General features: G+C 34.9%; 1 long non-coding RNA gene across 1 annotated transcript in view; it reads left to right on the top strand.

Annotated features, from left to right (window-relative positions):
* Positions 1-376: 376 nt before the first annotated feature.
* LOC149137082 (uncharacterized) overlaps positions 377-25,373 on the top strand; it is a 56,303-nt gene continuing 31,306 nt past the window's right edge. Inside the window, exons 1-2 of the long non-coding RNA XR_016237898.1 lie at positions 377-444; positions 3,714-3,747. This is a non-coding gene — a long non-coding RNA (uncharacterized LOC149137082). The remainder of the gene's footprint in view (positions 445-3,713; positions 3,748-25,373) is intronic.

Raw genomic sequence — 25,373 nt, 5'->3', positions numbered from 1 at the left:
ATTTATGACCAAATTCCATGCAGAGGAGTAATTTTTTCATGAATTAATTTGAAGAATTACGTGGGAAAAGTAGCAGTTATTGAAGTGATTTCATGGAAAGAGCACAAAAAGAACAATAAGTGCACAACCTTGTCAGTTCTTTGTGTCTTGTGTTAAAATGCCTCTAAGGTTAATTTTATTTTTCATTCTGATAGGGTCATTAAAATAAAGTGCAAATCAAGTGCTGGAGTTGATATAATTAACTATTTCTTCCCTACAAATTGATGGCCTTGTATCTCTATTAGAAATGGTTAGGGTTAGAGTTAGGGAATGCAAATCAAAATTTGTTGCAGTGATACAGCTTCTGATAACTCTTTTACTCTTTTACTTGTTTCAGTCATTTGACTGCGGCCATGCTGGAGCATCGCCTTTAGTCGAGCAAATTGACCCCGGGACTTATTCTTTGTAAGTACTTATTCTATCGATCTCTTTTGCTGAACTGCTAAGTTAAGGGGACATAAACATACCAGCATCGGTTGTCAAGCAATGTTAGGGAGACAAACACAGACACACAAACACACACACAGATATATATATACATATATACGACGGGCTTCTTTCAGTTTCTGTCTGCCAAATCCACTCACAAGGCTTTGGTCGGCTCAAGGCTATAATAGAAGACACTTGCCAAGATGCCATGCTGTGGGACTGAACCCAGAATGATGTGGTTGGTTAGCAAGCTACCTACCACACGGCCACTCCTGCGCCTATAGTCCTAAACACTTTGGTGTGACAACATCTGCTTGTTGCTTAGCTATCTCAGAAACCCTGATTAAGAAGTTATATATAATCAAAAAAGATTCTAACCATAAGCATTCTGTCCTTTTTGCATATTCATATTTTGGATACTGTCAAACATATCCTTTCTTTTTTAAAAAAAGTCAGGTGTAATTTAATAGATTTGGCTGTTATTTCTAACAGGTTATGTGATTGCTTAGAGTGGTGGTTTTCAACCATTTTTTTAACATTTCGACTCAGTTTTACTACTGTTTTACTCTGGTGGACCCCAGTAGCTATTCCATGTTTAAAAACCAGCTTTAAAGATAATTCTTACAAAATTCCTGTTTTGTTTTTCATGCATTCACTTGTGTAATTTTGCGATAGCATTCTCAGAGATAACTTGCTTCAGTGGCTTGATACATGTTGAACCATGTTAAGTATTAAAGAAACCTCGTTGCTTTCTGCAAAAAATGTTTTCATGAATCCCTAAAATACTTCTGTGAACTCCCATTTTACCATTTTGTTTATGCAGACCCCAAAATATCTTATATGGACCCCGGTTGAGAACCAGTGACACAGAAGCTCTCACATTATTTTGTCTCACTTGATAGCTTGCTCACCTCCCATTGGCTTGACTTCAATCAAAGTTCCACTGTGTTGAGGACATGATGAATACAGACAGCAGGAGCAACAGTCATATTGTGATTATAGTTTTTAATTGCTGGAATATTTTTTTATGATTTTTGATACTCTCGTATCAAAAATTATATCTCCATACAAAGTACATCTGAAATACATCAGATTACAACAGAACAAAGATTTAGAGAGGCATCACAAATATGTAAATGATAGCTTTTAATTCACCTGTCATTTTAATTCATACAAAGTACTTGTAATCGTCACTAGTCTATTGAACCTTATGCTTTAATTACTATTCTTAATACTCTAATTACTATTTTTAATTATTATAGTTGAGGACCAGAACTGTTATCTCATTTCTATATCCTTTAGTGCATGGAATAACCATGGTTAACTCACATGTAATTCAGAATTTCATACTTCACTTACTCATTTGTGATTTTTCCTGGATGTTGCATAAATAAAAAAAGAGGATATTTCACCTAACAAATACGTCTTTTATACATGTATATCTTTAAACCTGTATAATTCATTCATATGTAAGTAATGAATAAAAAGAGACTCTAAAAGTTATGGTGTCATGATCAAGAAGTTTGTTTCCAAATCTTTGTAGTTTTAGGCGTGATCTTAACTGCATAGCACTTTGGGCAAGGGTCATCTACCATTGCATCAAAATAACCAATACTTTGTAAATGAAATTTGATTGATAGAAACTGAGTAGAATACTAGCAAAGTTGGCTATATTTAGACCGATGGGTTAAAAAAATATAGGTTGGGATTTAAAAATTAAAACAGCCACCGAGTTAAAACACAACTGACTAGATGATGTTGTGTGGGGTCCCATAAATATATGATCTCTTGCATAAATTGGCTACTCTCTGAACATAAATACGATCAGAAAAATACAGGGGAAAGAAATTCTCTGTGAACCATTGGTGAGGAGATTGCAAGATGCACTTTCAGTTTCATGCTTATCATTATTGGAGCAACAGGATTCGTACCAACCTATGTGGAACAAAGTATGGCTGAACTTAGGGAGAGAATGCCACTCCTTAATACATATGCTAGAAATGACAGTGGTGTCTGAGACTATAAAAATCTGCAAGATCTTATAAAGGTTTAGTGGATAAGAAAACGGAAACCTGCATACATATCTATCTATCTCAAAATAAATGAAAATATAAGTTAAAAAATGTATAGTAAATACACAAACAAGAAAAACAGACACAGACTGGCAAGTTAAAAAAACATATAGTAGATGCACAGGCAAATAGAGAACAGACACAGAAGGACCCCGGTTACTGGCTGGTGGGTCTAACACAATTCCATGCCTTTATACATACATACATACACTCACACACATACCTATACAAACATGCAAACATATATATATATATATATATATATATATATATATACAATGGCAAAATCTTGGGGCTTACTAGCAACAGTTTGAACTACTGAGTTCAGTGAACTTTAAGATTTGGATTTCAAATCTTACTTCAAAGAATTGCAAAAACAATAAAACAATAACAGAATAACAATATTTTTAATGTGTGTGTACGTGTGTGTATGTGTACTAAAGTAAGTTATTATGAAAGTGTAAAACAGTTTCTAATCTGCAGTCAACTAGTATTTTACTCACTGAATTGTCTCTCCTTGGGGAGTGTCACCCTCTTTATTGAATGGTTTTCTAAGTGTTTTATTGAGTTGTTTCTAATAGTGAAGATAGTTGAAAGTAATCTCCAAACTCCCTTACCTTTCTTCTGCGATAATTATGTGACCGGTGTTATTGGCGTATGTGCACACTTCATACTTGACTTTAAGTGTTGAACTTTAAACCAAGCACAAACACCTACTTAACAGGTTAGCCTCTAGAAATTAGCTGACTAATTCCTTATGAATTAATAAAAACAAAAGAAACAAACTTTCTGTCAGAACATAGAGTTTTCCCAAGATCAGTGTGGAGCAGCTTCCGACTATTTTACTTCTTCCAAAGCATTGGCCAACTTAATGGAAGGGCCATGATATTCGTTGACTATCAACTAAATCACTGAGAACAGACAAAACTCTTACTGATCAGCTAGAATGTCAGTGACAAAATATCTTTGAAAATGCATTCGAATATTTTCCCCTATCTTCTTCCATTTTTTCCCTCCTTCTAAATGTATGACTTTTGTGTGCGCATGTGGGAGATAGTTGAATTAATGAATATGTTTTGACTTCTTTCTCTTTTTGTTGTCTAATTATAGTGTTGTTTTCTTTCGTTTTCTCTTTCTTTCTTTTTTTTTTTTTTTTTTTTTTGCATTCGACAGCCAGTTATGACATATTCTTGGGAAGAAGAAATCGGTAAGTATCACTTCTCCAACCACTCTTAATATTTCACCTGACCTTCTAGGTGCTTCATATTGACCCTTATATAACTTTCAAGTGCCTCGTTGTTGAGATTCATCACTTGTTAACATGGGCAAGATGAGAGATCTATTTAGTACAAAGAGACGAAAAGGTTTGGCAGAATTATCTATGACAGTACTGGCGTTTGTGGTGGCAGTGTTTTTGTTTTTGTTGGTGGTAGTGTAGTAGAGTTAATTAGCTATGATAGCAGTTGTGTATAGGTAGGTTGTGAAGGTGTTGTCAGCGATGATGGCAATGATGTTCTCTATTAGGAGCCTATTATAATGGTGATTGACTTTTTTCAGTAGTGATAGCAGTGATGCTGGAGATCACATTTGTTGTTTGTGGCTATCACGGAATAAATGGTGGCATTTTTAGTGATAGTAACTTTAATAAAGGTTAGTAGATAGTGTGCCATCATGGCAGCAGCAGTATCGTGTTCATGTGGGTAGGTGTGGTTATAACGATGGTGATGATGATTATAATGATAGTTAATAATGATGTATAACATTGCTAGTAATGGAATTATTAAAAATTTATTAAACATAATCTATTTAGGAAATAGTTTTTGAAATGGAATCTCTTTCTCTCCCACTGTCTCTTTTTCTTTGCATGCATGTGTATGTGTGCATGTGTGTGTGTCTCTTTCTCTCTCTCTCTCTCTCTCTCTCTCTCTCGGTTTGTCTGTCGGTCTGTCTCTCTTCATTGAATGTCTTTCTCTTACTGCTTCTCCACACATTTGTTTCAAGCTGTTAATATGCTCTGATGCTATTCAAAGTTATTCATTATATGTTATCCAACAGAAGCTAAAAAGGATTTCATCACTCAAAGGATCATCTGATGAGAAACTCTGAGTAGTATCAAAGTGGTTCACGAGTGTCAAATGAATAAACTCTGCTACAGCTTTTCCATGTTTGCTTCCACAAACAGATACCTTTTACCATTTACTTGTTTCACTCATTTTTGACTGCGGCCATGCTGTTCATTCTTAGATACACGTGCACACATGCACATACATACAAAGACACACACATACACGTTTTTATACTGAAATGTATCAATATAAATTTTACTTATGATTATAGGTAAAGGACTCACAGACTTGTTATATTGAATATTTCACTTAAAAAAAGAAATCCAGTTTACCTGTTAAAGCAAAATAATGGACTGGTAAAATAATGCCCTTACTAAAATTAAGTAAGTTACTAATCTTATGTGGCTTCAAAGACAAAAGTGATAATGAAAATAATAAGCCAAAGATAATGATGGTGGATGTTGCCAAGAAAAGCATTGCTTCAGCTACTCTAACTACAAAAGACTAGCAAATCTCTACTAACTTCAATACTGACACATAATTCAGAAAAAAAAATAACCTCATCAACTATAAATAACAACTGGAATGTGACAAGCAGGAAACAATTAGTGCTACTGGTGTGTTTCTTTCTACTTCACCTGATAGCATAGAAAACCTCTACAATCTGGTGCCTATTAAATAAATAAACAAATGAATAATGTTTAAGAACCGTACATTCTGGCTGGGTATATGGTATACTGGGTATATCACCATTAACTCTACTCTTTATAGGGTAGTAGAATTGGTACAGAGTGTATACATTTGTTTCATTTTATGTCTGTTTTTTTTTTTATTTATGTAAGTATGGGTTAGATGAATATATTATGGAGGTATTACTTTACAGCTGGATGCCTTTCCTGTTGCTAACCTTTACCTTATTTTTAAGTAAGGGATCCTTCATTTTATACGTCTTTGAAAATACAAAGCAACACTACTCACACCTTATAACTTTGATAGAGCACATATCTAAACACGCACACACATTATTGACCCAATGTACTTAATGTCTGTGTGTTGTTAAATGCTTTCAGACTGTAGTATTTCATCCAAGGGAAATCCCTTTAAGACATAATGTTAAAACAAAAACCACTTTATATCTCAAAACCAGGTGAAATGAATTGCTCTGAAGACGAATGAAAATAGTAGATATTAATATTTTACTGTTATTTCATCTCATCAGTCGAATATACTTAAGTCACTCTCAAAACAAATTCAAATTGCTAGTCTGATGTATACAGGCAAAGAGCAAAAATATCAATCTGCTGACATGCCAAAGTTGACTTTGCCTTTCATCCTTTTGGGGTTGATAAATATCAGTTAAGCACTGGGGTCAACATAATCAACTTGTCCCCTACCCCCAAATTTCAGGTCTTGTGCCAATAGTAGAAAGGATTATTTTTATTGTAATTATCATTGTTATCATTAATAAGTTGGTGAGTTAATAGAATTGTTAGCACAACAAACAAAATGCTTCGACCAACTTTGGTCAAATCATCCAGCCTGTGCCAGCATGGAAAATAAACATTAAATGATGATGATGGTGATTTTGTATATATAATGTAGAAATATTGTCCTTTTAGTAATTTTGAATAGAAAAATTATCAATTTCTAAAAATTTCACACCTCATTTGAAAAAATTTTTAGTAAAATATATTTTTCTGCTCTTGGTAATAAATTTGTAGAAAAATCAAGAAACAATACACTTTCAACATTATAGATGAAACTGGTAATATAAAATTTAGAATAATACCATATTTATGCAACAATAAAAATAAAATCAGATTAACCCTTTTGTTAACATATTTATGTTGAGATGCTCTTTGTTTCTTTTAATTAATTTTAAATATAAGAATTTAGAAAATAACTTAGTTATCATTAAGCTAGTGTTAGGAATATAAATTGTAACTAAAGTTTGGTGGAAGATTTTAATTCAGAACTTTTGAAAACAAGACATTTGTACTGTAGAGCTGGAGGCAGTTTTGGCTGGGTTAAAATCAAAAGTGTTAAAGCATCAAACAATGACAGTACTTCTTCATTTCATTACCAAAGCTCGGAGAATAATGTTTTTTATGCATCAAGCTTTATAGTTTAAATTTACCTGTTCTTAAATTCATCCCTCTAATTTAACCCTAATGCTATGATTCCAAATATGTAAAAACAAGTGCAGATAATGTGTAACAAGAGAATGTCATACAGCTTTTTGAAAAACACACAGGTATGAATGCAGGTGTGACTGTGAGGTTAGCAAGCTTGCATTGAAATCACATGATTTGGGGTTCAGTTGTACTGTGCAATACCTTGTGCAGGTGTAATTTATTTTAACCCTCAGGCCGACCAATGCTATATGAGTGAATGTGGTAAACAGAAACTGTGTGGAGGCCATTATTTGTGTGTGTACCTGTGTTTTTTTTTATATTCCTGTAGCCTAGTGGTTTGGCAAAAGAAACTGATAAAATAGGTACTAGACTTAAAAAATAAGTACAGGGGTCAATTTGTTCAACTAAGCCCTTTAAAGTGGTACCTCATCATGGCTGTCATCCAATGACTGATACCAGTAAAAGATAAAAATTGGGAGGTGCAAGCACAGCTCTGTGGCAAGAAGCCTGTTTCTCAACCACATAGTGCTGGGTTCAATCCCATTGCATGACACCTTGGGCAAGTGTCTTCTACTATAGCTTCAGGCCAATCAAAGCCTTGTGAGTGGATTTGGTAGATGGAAATAAAAAGAAACCCATCAAATATACGTATACATATATTTTTGCATGTGTGTGTGTCTGTGTTCGTCCACCACCACCGCTTGACAACTGGTGTTGGTGTGTTTATGTCCCTGTAACTTAGCAGTTTGGCAAAAAGGCTGTTGATATACTCTCTTTACTCTTTTACTTGTTTCAGACATTTGACTGTGGCCATGCTGGAGCACCGCCTTTAGTCGAGCATATCGACCCCAGGACTTATTCTTTGTAAGCCTAGTACTTATTCTATCCGTCTCTTTTGCCGAACCGCTAAGTGACAAGGACATAAACACACCAGCATCAGTTGTCAAGCGATGTTTGGGGGACAAACACAGACACACAAACATATACACATACATACATATATATATATATATATATATATATATATATATATATATATATATATATATATATACGACGGGCTTCTTTCATTTTCTGTCTACCAAATCCACTCACAAAGCTTTGGTTGGCCTGAGGCTATAGTAGAAGACACTACACAGCCACTCCTAAAGTACCAGGTTTAACAAAAAGTAAGTACTGGGGTCGATTCATTCATCTAAAACTTCTTAGTGCTCTAGTATGGCTGCACTCTAATGACTGGAATATGTGGAAAGCAAAAAGGATGGTGAAATGGCTGAACAGGTAAGGTAAGGTAACAGAATGAAAATATCTTGTATTTAAGAAGCTGTCTCCATTTATGCTCTGAGACCAAAACCAGCTGAGGCACATTTTGTCTTTCATCCTACCAAGGTTGATAAAATAATTAGCAGTCAAGCTCTAAACATTGATTCGATCTATTGTTTCTCTTTCCTAAAATTTGTGACCTTATACCTGTTTTAGAAAAGGCTCAGGTATGACAATGTGTATATTGATTTTGCTTCCCAGTTTGTGACACCTTGTGCATGTGCCCTTTATCATTGTCCTTTATCATATCTTTATCATAGGTAGACAAATACATTGTGAGTGAAACAGATGGAAATTGTATGAAAGCCTATCACAAACACATGTATGTGTGTGTATGTGCATGTGAATGGATGTGTGTGTGTGTGTGTGTGTGTGTGTGTGAATGAATGTGTGTGTATGCATGTATGCAGGTAAGACTGTTTAGATTCTGCATGTTTGCATGCCTTTGTTCAATCAAAATAGCATTGTCATGTTTACTTTTCCAATGAACACTATGTCCTATAACAATATGCTTTTAAAACCAAGTGGAACTAAAAGAAAAGACCTACCCTTGCTTGAAAACAAGCAGGGACATATATTCTGGGTGTGCTAGGTATGCAATGCACACCCATTGAAAATGGCAAATTCATAATAAATACTCTTTTACTCTTTTACTTGTTTCAGTCATTTGACTGTGGCCATGCTGGAGCACCGCCTTTAGTCAAGCAAATCGATCCCAGGACTTATTCTTTGGAAGCCTAGTACTTATTCTATCGGTCTTTCTTGCCGAACCACTAGGTTACGGGGACGTAAACACACCAACATCGGTTGTCAAGCAATGCTGGGGGGACAAACACAGGTACACAAACGTATACACACACACACACACACACACACATATATATATATATATATATATATATATATATATATATATATATACATATATATATATATATAACAATTAGAAAATGGAGGATAATATGCTGAACCCAACTACTTGCAGACGGTGTATCCCGTTGAATTCATTAATTTAATTCATAGCAAAAGTGACAAAAAGAGGAAGAAAAGAAAAAGAAAGAAAAAGAACCAAATCACAGGTGTCTATGGCAGACTATGTTATTTTGCCAACATGGTTTACATATAGAAGTACAAAGTACATAAGGAATTAGAGGATGAACAGAAGTTTAATCTTACAGCTGTTTCGGCCTAGTTTTAGCAAGCCCCATTCTATCCGAATATTCCTTTCCGGAGTGATTATCGGGTGACATTTTCATCCTCTAATTCCTTATGTACTTTGTACTTCTATATGTAAACCATATTGGCAAAATAACATAGTCTGCCATAGACACCTGTGCTTTGGTTCTTTCTTTCTTTTTCTTTTCTTCCTTTTTTTGTCACTTTTGCTATGAATTAAATTAATGAATTCAATGGGATACACCGTCTGCAAGTAGTTGGGTTCAGCATATTATCCTCCGTTTTCTAATTGTTACACAAATTTTGGGTAAAACCTCCACTTTTACCCGCTCCCATTGATTTCACCTAGTATAGCACTAGTGTAGCAATAATTGTGTACCCTCCCAGCAGTATACTGGATAGATACTATCCCTTAGTGGGTTGAACCCCCAACCCCTAACTCTCACGTTATATATATATATATATATATATATATATATATACACATATATATGATGGGCTTCTTTCAGTCTCCGTCTACCAAATCCACTCACAAGGCTTTGGTTGGCCCGAGGCTATAGTAGGAGACACTTGCCCAAGGTGCCACGCAGTGGGAATGAAACTGGAACCACGTGGTTGGTAAGCAAGCTACTTACCACACAGCCACTCCTGCGCCTATATTAACTTTACTCATTAATTTAATCACAAATCTTTATGGAAAACTTTTGTTATACCCCTGCCTGGAATTTGGTGGCATTGGGTGTGGCAGCACATCCAATACAGCAACCATCATAATGCCACTGGTGTCTAGTCTTAAAATACTGTCTCAGTAAGTTTTCATCCATCTTATGCCAACGTGGGAAAATAGATGTGAGATGAAAATCAACAAAGCAATTATTGCAGGTATAAGACAAATCTGTATTTTCAATCTTATGCAGCATTATAGAGGGTAAATACAGAAGGTCAGACTATTTATTGCGGTATATCTGTTGTCTTGTATGAAGATTGTATCATGCATCAAAGACAGAAATCATAGATTTAATGAGGCGGGGGGGGGGCTTCATAACTAAAAATCCATTGTTATTCTAGAAGAAAACTCACATGACAGCAACAACAATAATAATGCTGCCCCCCCCACCACCAGTAACAACAGCAATAGCAAAAACAAAAACAATTGCTTTAAAATATTTCTCATTGCATTTTAATCTTTCAACCAGTGACAAGCTAAATATTGCCACTTCATTGTTGTTAAAATCACAAACATCAAAAGAGCACTAGGAAACAAATATTTTGTGAGACTATCAAAATTCAAATTCTACTTTCACACCAACTGAGAATTCATCAAAAATATGACATTTACAGTGCTGGTAGCTTACTATAAAATCCTGTAGTGGTCTTTAAGGCATATGACTTTTGTTACATATTGGCAGCAGAAGGAAACTCACAGTGCAATTGTTGGTGGTTGGTTGCATCAGAATTTCATTTTCTCTCTGATAAATTCCATCTCCCTTTTCCTCTTTCTTGTTCTCAGTTCTTTCTTTTTCATTCTCACATTCACCATTTTATTTCTCTCTTTCTCTCTTCCACTCTTGCTCTCTCTTTCTTTACCTTCCTCTCCCTCTCTCTCTCTTTCTCTCCTGTTTCTGTTTTTTTAATTTTTCTTTGATTCTTTCAATCTCATCTACTTTTATCTCGGCTCATCCATTTTTCTTTTACCTTTTTGATGCTATGTGTTTCTGCATTTGTATGTGTATGAATATTATTGTATGTATCACATATCATTGCTTTTCTGTCTGTCTCTCTGTTTCTCTGTTTCTCATGATTTTTTCCTTCTTTCAATCAGTTTATCATCATTATCATCACCATCATCCCATTCCACCAACTTAATATTTTCCCCCTTCCTTTTTATCTTTTTCTTCTTCTTCCTCCTCCTCCTCCTTCTCCTTCTTTCTCCTTTCTCTCCCACCTCACTCCCACAATTACTCAGGACTTTGTGACAGCAGACATTAAGTCTCCATCATTGCTGAATATATTTCAATGATATTAATGAAAAATTACACACATATATATATATATACTTTTTTTTTTTGCCTCCTTGCTATCAGGAACGATGCTGTTAGCATTTTTGTAGTTGTTGTTGCATTTTATCTACTGCTGTTAAAACCATTGTTGTTGCTGTTGATGATGATGTTGATATCGTATTAATTTGCTGTCATTGCTATTGTCATAGCTCTCTGTGTCTATCAATCTTATCACTTTGTTATTGACACTGCTGCTGTTAAAATCCTTTTCTATTATTGCTTTTATAATTATCATTATTATTATCATCATCATCATGAGTGGCAATGATGATAATAATAATTATTTCTTTCTTTATATATATGTTCATTTATTCTTTCAGTCATTTGACTGTGGCCATGCTGGAGCACCACCTTTAGTCAAACAAATCGACACCCAGAGCTTATTCTTTGTAAGCCTAGTACTTATTCTATCAGTCTCTTTGGCCGAACTGGTAAGTTACGGGGACATAGACACGCCAACATTGGTTATCAAGCATTGGTGAGGGGACCAACACAGACACAAACACACACACATGCGCATATATATGTATAAATATATATATATATGTATGTATATATATATATATATATATATATATATATATATATATATATATATATATACGAGCTTCATTCAGTTTCCATCTACCAAATTGGCTTGAGGCTATAGAAGAAGATACTTGCCCAAGGCCTACACAGTGGGACTGAACCCAGAACCATGTAGTTGGTAAGCAAGCTAATTACCACACATCCACACTTGTGCGCCACACCCTAACAGTTGAGGGAACCCGTGGAAGAGGTAGGCCCAGGAAGACCTGGGCTGAGGTGGTGAGGCAAGACCTTCGTACATTGGGCCTCACCGAGGCGATGACTACGGACCGAGACCTTTGGAAATGTGCTGTGCGTGAGAAGACCCGGCAAGCCAAGTAAGATCGTTGCCAGTGCCCCTGGACTGGTTCTTGTGCGGGTGGCACATGAGATGCACCATTTTGAGCGTGGCCGTTGCCAGTACCGCCTGACTGGCTCCTGTAGGATTTTCGAGCGAGATCATTGCCAGTGCCCCTGGACTGGCTTGTGCGGGTGGCACATAAAATACACCATTTCGAGCGTGGCCGTTTTCGTGCGGGTGACACGTAAAAGCACCCACTACACTCTCTGAGTGGTTGGCGTTAGGAAGGGCATCCAGCTGTAGAAACTCTGCCAAATCAGACTGGAGCCTGGTGTTGCCATCCGGTTTCACCAGTCCTCAGTCAAATCGTCCAACCCATGCTAGCATGGAAAGCGGACGTTAAACGATGATGATGATATATATATATATATATATATATAGTGGTGTCATTGCTGTTCAATTTAGAGTTGTCTTGAACATAATATTGACATTGTTTTCACTACTACTACTGCTGTTATTGTTGTTGTTGTTGTTGAAGGTGGTGGTGTTAATTTTGTTGGTGCTGGTGTTGTTACAGAACAAAAGAATTCTAATGAAAGAATGTTCTTTTCAAGGGGTTCTTTTTTCTGCATAAATCTATCTGACAGACTTTGCCAGTCAGTCAGTTTCCACCTACATCTCTTTCTCTCACTGACTCGTTTATATACAAATGCACATGCATGTGAGCATGTGTGCATTTGTGCATCTGTACATGCGCTATATACTTATATTCGAAAATGCACTTGAATGTTTGTAAAAATAACAGTTTGTTTCTATAGTGGTATATTCAGCTCAAAGCATACAGTTCTACATGTGTTGGTGTATAACTGCTTATGTAAAACTATATATATTCTTTTATTCTTTTACTTGTTTCATTCATTTCACTATGGCCATGCTGGAACACTACCTTGAAGGGTTTTAGTCAAACAAATCGACACCGGGACATAAACACATCAACACCGGTTGTCAAGCAGTGATGGGGGAACAAACACAGATACAAAGACTCACACATAGATACTTACATATATATATATATATATATATATATATATATAACCACCAGGTGTAGATGTTTTTTCCAGTATTCCTGGGAGGAATTTGTCCAGGATATATATACAAACATATATATATTTGTAGAGGTGCAATGGCCCAGTGGTTAGGGCAGTGGACTCGTGGTTGGAGGATCGCGGTTTTGATTCCCAGACCGGGCATTGTGTGTGTTTATTGAGTTAAAATACCTAAAAGTTCCATGAGGCTCCGGCAGGGGATGGTAGCGACCCCTGTTCTACTCTTTCGCCCCAACTTTCTTTCACTCTTTCTTCCTGTTCCTTGAGTAATGCTATGATGGACTGGCGTCCCATCCAGCTGGGGAAAACACATATGCCATAAAAACTGGGAAACCGGGCCCATGAGCCTGGCTAGGCTTTAAAAGGGCGCATAAATAAATAATATATATATTTATTTTTCACCAACGATGTCCTGATTCATACTGATTCACATTTTCGCAATCCAGAGCATCTCATGCCTCTGATTTTCACCTCTGATTTTCACACCACAGAACATTGGCACTAGTCCTATTTTCTGCATCTTTCCTAGCTAAGTATATATGATATCTAGCATCCTTGATTTTGTTCCTTGATCTTTCTTCTCTTCCATTCTTTATAAGCCTATCTATTAGATTTTATGCCACTGTCTTATTCCACTACATTGTTATGTTCCATGTAGCTGAAATCTTGCTCCATTAACATACCTGATCTGTGGCTTGTGGCAGTTTGACACACAGAAACTCCCAGTTGTTTTCTATGTGATATGGTTTTGCTTTCCTTCTTGATTTATGCATGCACTGGCTAGTATTTCTTTGAGTTTACAACTGGCCAAAAGTTACATCTTCCTTTACCATATTGTCTTATGTATTTTGATCCATCCAGCTCTCACATTGATGTCTCTAATCACTAGAGTGGTGCATTGTTCACGAGGAAAATATTTAGAATTCATCATCATCACTATCTTTTTTTCTTTGGTGAATATGAAGTCAATCTGGCTTGTATGTTTTTCTGAGTGGTAGGGGATCAGGTAACTGGTTAATTTCCTGAAGTTAGTGTTTCAACTGTTGATACATATATATACATATATATATATATATATATATATATATATATATGTATGTATGTATTTATGTATGTAGTCCTTTAATAGCAGCAAACCAGTGACCCTTAATAAAGAGTCATCATAGGTATGTTGTTCAAGCTTAACAACTAATTAGAAAATGATGTAAACTTTTTCATGGCTTATTATTTTAAGATAAACAGAATTGAATATAACTTCAAACAAACAATTCTAAGAAATAAAAAATCTGTAAAATTATTTTTTTTTTAAAGATTGTTTCTAACTTTTACTAAGATGGCATCTGTTCAGAAGAAATTTGATATATTATTCTTGACATTTCGTTTATTTGTTGGTTTTTGTTGTTGTTGTTGTTCTTCTTCTTCTTCTTCTACTTCATGTGGGGAGACTGCCTGTGTGTTTAATTTTGTTTTTCCAGTTTTGAATTTAAAACAAAAATAAATAAGTTCATGAGACAGACTGAAATAATGTCTTTCTTTCCAGTATTTTTGGTACAACTATTTATTTATTCACTGTTTGCTACAATAGCTGAGCTGTTTAGAAAGTGAAGAAAGAAAAATAAGATGTTTAAATGTTTTCTTTTCTTTTTTATAGTTTTTTTTTTTTAGAGTAAAAGCAAACTAAATTTGAGTCATTGAAGAAAAGACACATTAAATTTGTACAAAATATAAATATTACTGTATAATCTGAAATTTAAGTGCCCCTAACTCCTTTTCCTGATTCTCCATTAGGAGAGCTACTGATTTAAGGTTAAAGAAAATCTAGTATGAAATATACCTTAAATCAGCACTTTATTTTATATTGAGGGCGAACCCTTTATTACTTGAGTGATCAGGTAATTGTGGTTATTGAAATATACCTTTGTATACCTGCATCAATATATAGATCTGAAAATATTAGCATCAATTTCCCTTGTTGTTATAGTGATTATTAATTTTTAAAAAATTAAATGGTTCCAGCATTTCATACAAATAACTGAATATATTTTGAAAATATATATTTAAATGTCAACGTTAGGAAACCAAGAACAAAAAGCAGTGTGTGATAATCCTTCTTTACAATGCTAATAGCCATTAAGCTGTTTAGAAAATAATAGCTGATTTCAAACTTCAACTCTACTAATCAATAAATTTATGCATGTGTAACATTATCTGTGAAGATAGAAACCATAGGATTGTAAACACTTTTGTTGATTAAAATAAAAATGATTATTTATGTTAATAAGAAAATAAACTCTAAAACCTTGAAGTGCTGCGTTCAAAAAAGTTTCTGTGAATGAATTCAGTGCATTTATTTTGTTGCTATATTTTCTTGTTTTAACATGTATAAATTCTTAAAAACAGGATTCAGGGAATCATTAGTTTGTGCAGTGTGGTGGAGAGTTCCATAATGTCAGTGAACTTATGAAGCATCATTTGCACAGTATATGACATAATATTAAATTGGAGATATATCTGATAGTTTAGGTGCAAGAGAAAGCATCCATAATTGTTTTCAGGGCTTCCAGATGACTGGTGGGAGAAAGATAAGGGATAAATTTTTCTCCTATCAGAGACCTGGCCTGACTGCTTACAACAGTTGTGCAATTTTGCTTGTATTTCATTCCAGTTCTTGTGCAAGAAACCTGTTGTGTATCATAGGAGTTGCACAGCTTATAATTTTCTGTTTGGTGAATAATTGCCTGAAAGTCTCTTTATAGCCAAGTCATTGTGTAGATATTTTTCAATTATTGCAAATGGTTTGCTGTTCTCTACAGAGCCTGATTAAAACAAAAATTAGTTCATTTCTGTTACACAAAAGCAGCATAGTGCAACCTTTGAAATGGCAATTTTCTATTAATTTGTTACCATATTTGGCAATTTTCCTCACTTTCTTCATTTGTTATAAATGATCAGAACTTGTTGAAATGCCAACTCCTAATATTCACATCATCATTTTGTCAGTTTAGCAAGAGGTTTCTTCCAATAACCTCTCTAGGTGATCACTTACCCAGAAAAAGAAAACAAAAACACATCCTATATCTTCTTTTTCTTCTGCAGACTTTCTTTTTATTAAAACAAATACAGTGCACTCAGACATGAAGGATCAAAGTTGCTGGCTTCTTAATTGACATTGTGGTAAGGTACAAACACTCATAAAACTACTTGTAACTGTTTGAATTCATGTTGATGGTTAACAGGATTAACCTTTTCATTTCAACTTCTAATTTGAAGGTTGTTGTTTTTTTTTTGTTTTTTGTTATCAAAAGTTACTTGAAAACCCAAAAGGAAAAGTTTTAACTACAATAAACGAATCAGCAAAAAACAAAAAAAAAAGAAGTTTTAAGTTTCTGCATAGGATAAAAATGTTGACCATTATGTCCTAAATTAATAATACTCAGTTAAAATGTATGTTTTACAAAGTTGATGTTTAGTAACACAGAATAACTTCTAACTAATGCAATACCTAGAAGTGTTGAAAAAAAACTTTATGTAGTAGATTTGGAGTTTTACATCATCATGTGTTTAACTCTATTATATAAAAAAGATTAAATGATAGACAAAGAATACAAAAACCACTATAAATCCTTATTGCTTAAATTCTTCGACTCAGCACTGTAGTACATCTTGTTCATGTTCTAAGAATAGGAAATAAGTTCAAATGCTTAGTGAAATTATTTAAATACTTGAGACTACACATATGAAGACTGAATTTCCAGCAGACTGTGTAGAATAAACCTGACCATCAGTGTTAAATTTCATTAGACAGAAAGACAATATCCTGCAACATTGTTGTGGGAAATGGACCTCAGACCATAGTGGAATATGCTGGTCACCTAACTGCATCCTCTGTCAACCTTCCTTTGTTTTGGCCAGTCTTGCTACTGATCCAGAAGTCACTGATAGAAGTGTGCTACTATCATTCAGTGCAGTTCCTGCCTCACTAAAATCCAACTTCAGGACAAACCATGACTTGATCTTTCTCAAACCACTTCATCATCATCATCATCATTTAACGTCCGCTTTCCATGCTGGCATGGGTTGGACAGTTTGACTGAAAACTGGTAAGCAACACCAGGTTCCAATCTGATTTGGCATGGTTTCTACGGCTGGATTCCCTTCCTAACACCAACCAATCCAAGAGTTTAGTGGGTGCTTCTTACATGCTACCAGCACAGGTGCCAGTTATGTAACCAGCATCAGCCACAACTACGATCTAACTTGGCTTGCCAGATCTAATCAAGTACTATATATTGCCAAAGGTCTCAGTCATTTATCACTGCCTCCATGAGGCCCAACGTTTGAAGGGTGCTTTTTATATGGCACCAGCATAAGTGCCATTTAGGCAACAAAATATTTCATTGTAACAGTCTGGGTATCACACATATCTGCGAAAATGTAATAGCATCACTTCCATAGTTTCATTGTATGGAAGGTGTAGCACAAGCAAGAGCAGTTACTAACCTCCAGTTGTCTTATGCAACTGCATCCACTGTTGTTCCATTGGTTATCTTCGAAAACAAATAGCAAACAATACAAAACACCTAAATAATGTTATATTTAGATGGAAATTAAATAAAACCGAAGCAAAATTTGCTGTAAACATTTCCACTTGGTTTGATTACTCGTTGCAGTGGGCTTTCACACTTCATGATGGGAGCTATAAATGAAAACAGTTGTATTTTTACATTGACTACATGCATTTTAAAAGTACATAAAAGACATTAAATGATGTAGATTGAACTGTAAGAAACAGAGGAGCAGCAGGTTCGAATTTTACTTGGGATATGTATTTTTGTGTATGTTTCCCACCTTTCTTTTTTGCATTGTACTAAAAGTCTAAAATCATCGCAATTGAATGCAGGCCTGTCATGTATTTTGTATAGCTCATCTCTTTGGTTGTAATCAGTCACCAAATAAACTTAAAGTTTTATCATAATGAAGTTACAAAAGAAAACATGGTATAGAACTTCATAGAAACTATTGATACAGGCTTACCTATTTGCTAAAATGTTAGAAAAACACTATAGTGCAGTCATAGAAACTACAAAATAAGCACTCTCTTCCAATGAATTCTACAATGATCTAAAGAACAAAAAGCAAAAAAAAGAAAATAGTTGTTTTTTTTTACTCATTTCTTTTTAAAATTTTTCTTCGGAGTTTCAAGTTTGATAACAAGTGATTTCTGTTTTTCTTTTTTTTATTTTTGATTTCCATTAGTTGGAAAAGAAATAAAAATAAAATTGTAACATAGCAAAAGATGATCTCTTGTTACCAGACACATGTTTTGGAGAGAAAAAAAAAAAAAAATGTACAGTTGTGTGATTTGATTGGAATTTCACCTTTGTCTGATCAGGTTTAGCACTATGATAGAAGACATGGATGAATTCCAACTTGTATATATGCTTTTGTCTGCTAGTCTCTTGTTTCGGTGACATGGTTTAATGTCCGTCAACCAACATCAAACATTCTCCCCTCTCCCTTTTTGTTTTGTTTTTTTTTTGGTTTTCTTTTCTTTTCTTTTCTTTTTCTTTTGTAACATCAAATGCTGTTGTTACACACACATTTTAATGGGATACATGGCAAGAGAATCAGAGAGAAATAGAAAAATAGAAAGCAACTGATAAATAGATGGATAGCTAGAGTTTTGCACACACACACACACACACACACACACTCTCACACACACACATATATGTAAAGAAAGCAAGAGAGAGAAGCAAAATGTGAAATCAGATAAAAATAAGAACCTCTCCAAATAAATTTTAAAAAAGAAGAATAAGAAAAATAACAAGCAAGTGAAATAAAACTACAAGAAAGAGGGATAAATACAGTTTCGTATTATATAAAGTGGAGTAAAATTTGACATAGAATCTCGACTAGATATGGATTATTATCTCACACATAGTTATGTCTCTTCATACATAAAAAGGAAGAAAAACAACACTGAAGAAAACAAAAAGAAAAAAAAAACAAAAATATATAATAAAACTAAGCAAAAAAACAAAAAAAAAACAAAGAAAACATTACAAAACGGAGTTCAATAAATCCATTCAAGTCGAAAATGTGCATTAATGTGTATATGATTATTCACAATATGGGTATTTAATGCTTGTTTGTGTGTCTGTCATGTGTGTTTATTGATTAGAAGCCAAGAAGCAAAGACTAAAGCTCTGCTGCATTATAAAAGTAACACCTTAAGAATGTATGTCAAGACTTTCGACTGATTACTTACTTGTGTTTCTCAATGAGTTTGGGGGCATGGGGTAGGATGGGGGCTGTGGTGGACAAATCGGTAGCTGGAGAATGAAATGATTTAAGACGTTTTTTTTGGGGGGGGGGGGGGTTAGGAAATCAGTTTGTGGATTCAATGACCCCTTATAGTAAACAAAAACTAGGAAAGATCAAATGTCAACTACTAGACTGATCGCCATCATTTAACGTCTGCCTTCCATGCTGGTATCGGTTGGACGGTTTGACTGAGGACTGGCAAGCCGGGAGCCTTCACCAGGATCTAATCTGATTTGGCAAGGTTTCTACAGCTGGAAGCCCTTCCTAATGCCAACCACTCCGAGAGTGTAGTGAGTGCTTTTTATGTGCCACTGGCACGGGAGCCAGTCAAATGACACTGGCATTGACCATGGCTGAATGGTGCTTTTTACATGCCACCAGCAAGGGTGCCAGTCAGGCAATACTGGCATAGGTCATGCACAAATGGTGCTTTTTATGTGCCACCAGCACAGGTGTCAGTCAGGTGGCACTGGCATCAGCCACGCTCGAATGGTATACAAGAAAAAAAATTCTTTTAGCATTCTTTTTTTATTTTTTTACTTGTTTTAATCATTTGACTGTGGCCATGCAGGAGCACTGCTTTGAAGAGTTTTTTTTTAGTCAAACAAGTCGGCCCAGGATGTTTCTTTTTTAAAGCCTAGTAATTATTCTATTGGTCTCTTTTGCTGGACTGCTAAGTTACAGGGATATAAACACACCAATATCAGTTGTCAAGCAGCGATGAGGGACAAACACAAGCACACACACACACACACACACACACACACACACACACACACACACACACACACATATATATATATACATACACACACACACACACACGACGGACTTCTCTCAGTTTCTGTCTGCCAAATCCACTCACAAGGCTTTGGTCGGCCTGAGGTTATAGCAGGAGACACTTGCCCAAGGTGCCATGCGGCAAGACTGAACCTGAAACTGTGTGTTTGGGAAGCAAGCTTCTTACCACACAGCCATGCCTGTGCCTATATTTACCTTATAATTTTTTTGGTGGCGGAGATTTCTCTTAGCTATGAAATTTTATAGTGGGATAGATTATAAAGTATGAATTTTAATCACTTTTTTTTCATTCTGTTGTTCTGTCATTGGTTTCAGTTACTGGACTGTGGCCATGGTGGGGCACTGATTTTGAAGAGATTTTTCTTTTGTTGTTTCTTTTAGTCAACATTATCAATCTCATTACTGTGTCTGGTACTTACTTTATCGACCTGAAAAGAAAGCAAAAGGCAAAGCTGGCTGGGATTGGAAGGATGGGTGAGTGAGAAGGGTCCAAATACAACAAAGAACTCTCACTTGATGCAACAGTTTTTGCTGTCTCATGACAATACTCTAACACACAACACACACACACACACACACACACACACACACACACACACACACACACACACACACACACACACACACACACACACACACACACACACACACACACACACACACACACACACACACACACACACACACACACACACGCATGCATGCATGATAAGTCCTGTAACTCCTTGGGAATTGTTGGGGCACTGCAGCTAAGGTGAGAAAGCCTGGTAGAGACCATCCCTCTCCAGTGAAGTGAAGTGTTTTGCTCAAGAATACAATGGACCATCCAGTTCAGGGATCAAAACCACAATCTTATGGTTGTGAATCCAACACCCTAACTGCTAAGCAATGCACCTCCACTAGTGGCACACACTTCTACAGCCGTGTGGACAGCATCAATGTGAAGTGTTTTGCTCAAGAACACAATACATCACCTGGTCCAAGAATCAAAAGCAGAATCTCATGATCGTGAGTCCAGCACTCTAACCACTAAGCCATGTGCATCCACATGCATGCTCATGCACAAACAATACATACATTCAACAGGCTTCCACACGCTTTTTCTCTTAACTAAATTTTGCTCAAAAGGCTTTTGTAGAGTCAAAGCTCTATTAAAGCGAACTTTCCAAAAATGTCATGCAGTGCAATTGAACTTGGGACCACTCAGTTGGGCAGATAAAATTTTTCATCACACGGTCATGCTTATTTTAATATTATTTTATTTAATATACTTTTCTCACTCAAGAAAGATGAAGAAAGATTAAGATAACCTTGGCAGGATTTGAAATCAGAGCATTTAGAGCAGTAACTATCACAAAATATTTTTGTTGGGCTTTCAAATGTTCTTCCTAATCCCTTGCCTACTACACAGGATTGTAACGAAAGGTTAATTGAAAGTATGAGATGTAGCCTTCATGATAGGCAATTTTACTGCGATATTTGTCCTGAGATAAGGTCCTTCTTGAGTCATACTGACTCATAGGGCTAGTTTGCTGGTTTTGTCCGGTGCTGGATGGGATGCCAGTCCATCACAGGATTACTCATTTTTATCAGCTGAATAGATTAAAGCAACATGAAATGAAGAATGTTTTGTGTATTGTAGAAATACAACCGATTTATTGCAGATAAATTTTAACAAGAAAATATTATGTGGACCTCAAGGGCCATATGGACCCTTGTTGAAAACCACTAATAAAGTGGGTCCCCTGTTGGCTTGTGATTGGTAAAGATTTATAGTCAGGAAGATTTAAGAAAAAATTCACATGATAGATGTACTCAAAAGCTTTACTGATGTCAAAGAAAGTATCATCTTCCACAGATGTTCTCAAAGCCTAGATACTCTGGGTTTTCAGTGTCTAGGGTGGGATGTCTACATATCTGTATGGATTACTCCAGGTGTGCATATGAGTGTGTGTATGGGTGGGAATGCGTACATACAATACATACAATTGTATGAATGTAGTTGTGTATTTAAAGATACTTTTGTATGAGTGTGCTATCATAACTACCTAATACTAGCATTACTAGCAATGTACAAATTAAACAATGTTAATCACATTCTCTAAACAAATCTATTTGCCTCCACCACCAACCAGTATACAATCTTGTATGTTTATTTAGTGATTCTTTCATCACTACTTCAGCAAATACAATGAACAATAGTTATGTTAGTGTTAACATAGTTAATACAAGGGCATTAAATAACTAATGAGAAATAATTGAGCTGGGATGGGGTAAGAACATTATTAGTCAATGACAATATAACCTTTAACATTAATCTGCTTATCATGAGATTCATGTAATCAAGTTCTGTGCTTTTAACAATTTTAACTAAAGAACAAAAGATGTAAGAAAAATATTTAACATAATGAAGCAAGTTTGAGTGTTATGCTTTAAACAACCTCAACAGGGAATCTAAACGAAAGGCATAATTAAACTCTTTAGCATGATAAAACAACTTTGGGTGTTACTTTAATTCTTTCATTACCCTACTTCAACAGCAATAGGGTAATGCCTTTGTTTCAATTAACTTTGAAAATAACAGAGAATTTATCAAAATAACTTGACCATGATTAAGTTGGTGTTTGGAACATAAATTAACAGGAAATTTTGATGGAAGGTTTTAACTAAAACTATTTTAAAACAGAATCAGAGACATTTTCAGATGGATTCCAAAGTGCTTAAACAGCTGCACCTATTGAATGAAAGATTGAGTGTTATGCAAGATATTTTATTAACAGAATTTGCTGTAAGAGATATATGTGTAGTAGATATATGAGAGGGTATTTGTCAGTGAAAACAACTATGATGGGTGAAAGTCCCTTGGATAACAATTGGCTACATTTAACCCTTTAACATTCAGATTAGTCTATCAAATATAATGCTTATTTATTCATGATGGTTTCAATTAGTCAAGCATTTTCTCGTAGCTTTGAGATTTTGAGGAGGTGATTGTATATTTTTAAGATGTTATTGTAGGGCAGTTGTGAGAGACCACACACGGCCAGTTTGAACATAAAACATGTAAAATATTTGGGCTGGATAAGGTCGGTTTAAATGCTAAAGGTTTAATCTTTCATTAACAATGTGTCAAATTTATAAAAGTATGAAGGATTTTCTATATTAGACAGCTATGATAAAATTGCATAACAAAATATTTATATTTTTGTCTTTAGTCAGTAAATGTTATTTCCTGTTTGCTTCTATCTAGAAGTCAAAGGAAATTACTATTATTCCCTTCAAACTCTGCTTTCATGACCTGGATATTCAGCGTTTTCAAGCTGACCTATTTTCCATTACATTTCAGACAGATTCAGCACTGAGTTGCTGAAGCATAAATATCGTTAAAATATTGTTATAGCAAATATTCTTCTCATTACCACAGATTTGCTTGTCAGATGCTTGACTTTAACCCTTTGAGCATGCCCCTTAGTGGCTAGCAATATGTGCATCTCTGACCATAAGCTGGAGCAGTGGGGAAGCATCATAGCCATGCATTGAGAGGGATTTTTTGGCATTTGAATAAATGTAACAAAAGAAAAGTTTGAAGGAAATATTAACCATTTTTCATACTTTTAAAGGGTGAGCAAATAGGATATAACAGCTGCTACCCAAGGACAAAAATCGTGTTATGCAGTATAATTAGATGAAGTGTATAATTATGTATATCAAGTATTACACTACTGTTATACTTATTTTCATAGATCCTGCAGCATTTCATAATTTAGTATTGTTTCTATTGATAATGATAATGATGATGACAATGATGGTGATAATGACAACAACAATGATGTTGATGAAGATGGTATTTAATTTTTCTTTTCTTTCTCATTATGAATATTAATTTCCTATTTTCGGTCAGACTTTCACTCACCTCATGTTTTCATCTTCTCCCTACCACAAAGTCATTTTATTTATCAATGTTAGAACAACTGCCAAAATATCTTCCAAAGAACTTGACCTTAATTAATTATTTGCAATTACTTCTATCGAATATTTATCCAACAAATTATCAGATTGTTATATAGCAATATTTCATAAGGATTAAAGTGATTCTACTACAGGCCAGTTATTGCATATCTGCTGTCAATCCAGAGTAAATATAATGATAGAGGACTACATAGCATTAGAAGAAAATTTTACCATGTTCTTCATCATTCGATAAAGACCAATTATATATATATAGGTTTTGTTCATATTTTTGTTGTTTTCTTTTACTGGATTTTTTTAAGAAATCCATTTTGGCCTCACTAACATGAATAGGATTGTACTTGAAAACTGAACATCTTGCTGAAATTACTAAATATGATTATATTTACTGTTCTTCTTGAGACCCAAATCAGTCTTAATCTTGTAGATCAGAGTTCTCAACCATTTTTTATCTATAGACCCCCTTTGATTACAATTTTATTCTGGTGGACCCCCATAGCCATTCGATGTTTAAAAATTAGTTTTATTGATACTTCTTTCAAAATTCCTATTTTGTTTTTCACACATTCATTTGTGTAGGTTGAACTATATGAAATGTTAGAGAAAGAAACCTAGATATTTCTTGTTATACATACTAATACCACAATTTTTCAGGGGCCCTAAAAATACTTTTGTGGATCCCCAGTTTACTATATTGTTGTGTGAAACCCCAAAATCTTATATGGACCCTCAGGGGTTAAGAACCACTGATGCAAATTTATGACCAAAGACATTTCAACAAGAACCAGAAATCTTTTGATTGTATTTTTGATTAATTATCCAAAATGTCCTTCCTTTTTAAGGTGGTAGGCTGTAATTTTAAAGAAATTTGGCTACTACTTCCAATGGGTCAAAAATGACTTGATGGCTCACTCCTTGCTAAGTGTATGATTTGAAGATTCAGCTGCAATTTTTTTATAAATTAACCAACCACAGAGAGGCTCTTTCATGTGCTCAGTATCT

Source organism: Octopus bimaculoides, chromosome 2, assembly GCF_046866305.1.
Source record: "Octopus bimaculoides isolate indiv1 chromosome 2, ASM4686630v1, whole genome shotgun sequence".
Taxonomy (NCBI): Eukaryota; Metazoa; Mollusca; class Cephalopoda; order Octopoda; family Octopodidae; genus Octopus; species Octopus bimaculoides.
This window is presented reverse-complemented; position numbering and strand designations above follow the sequence as displayed.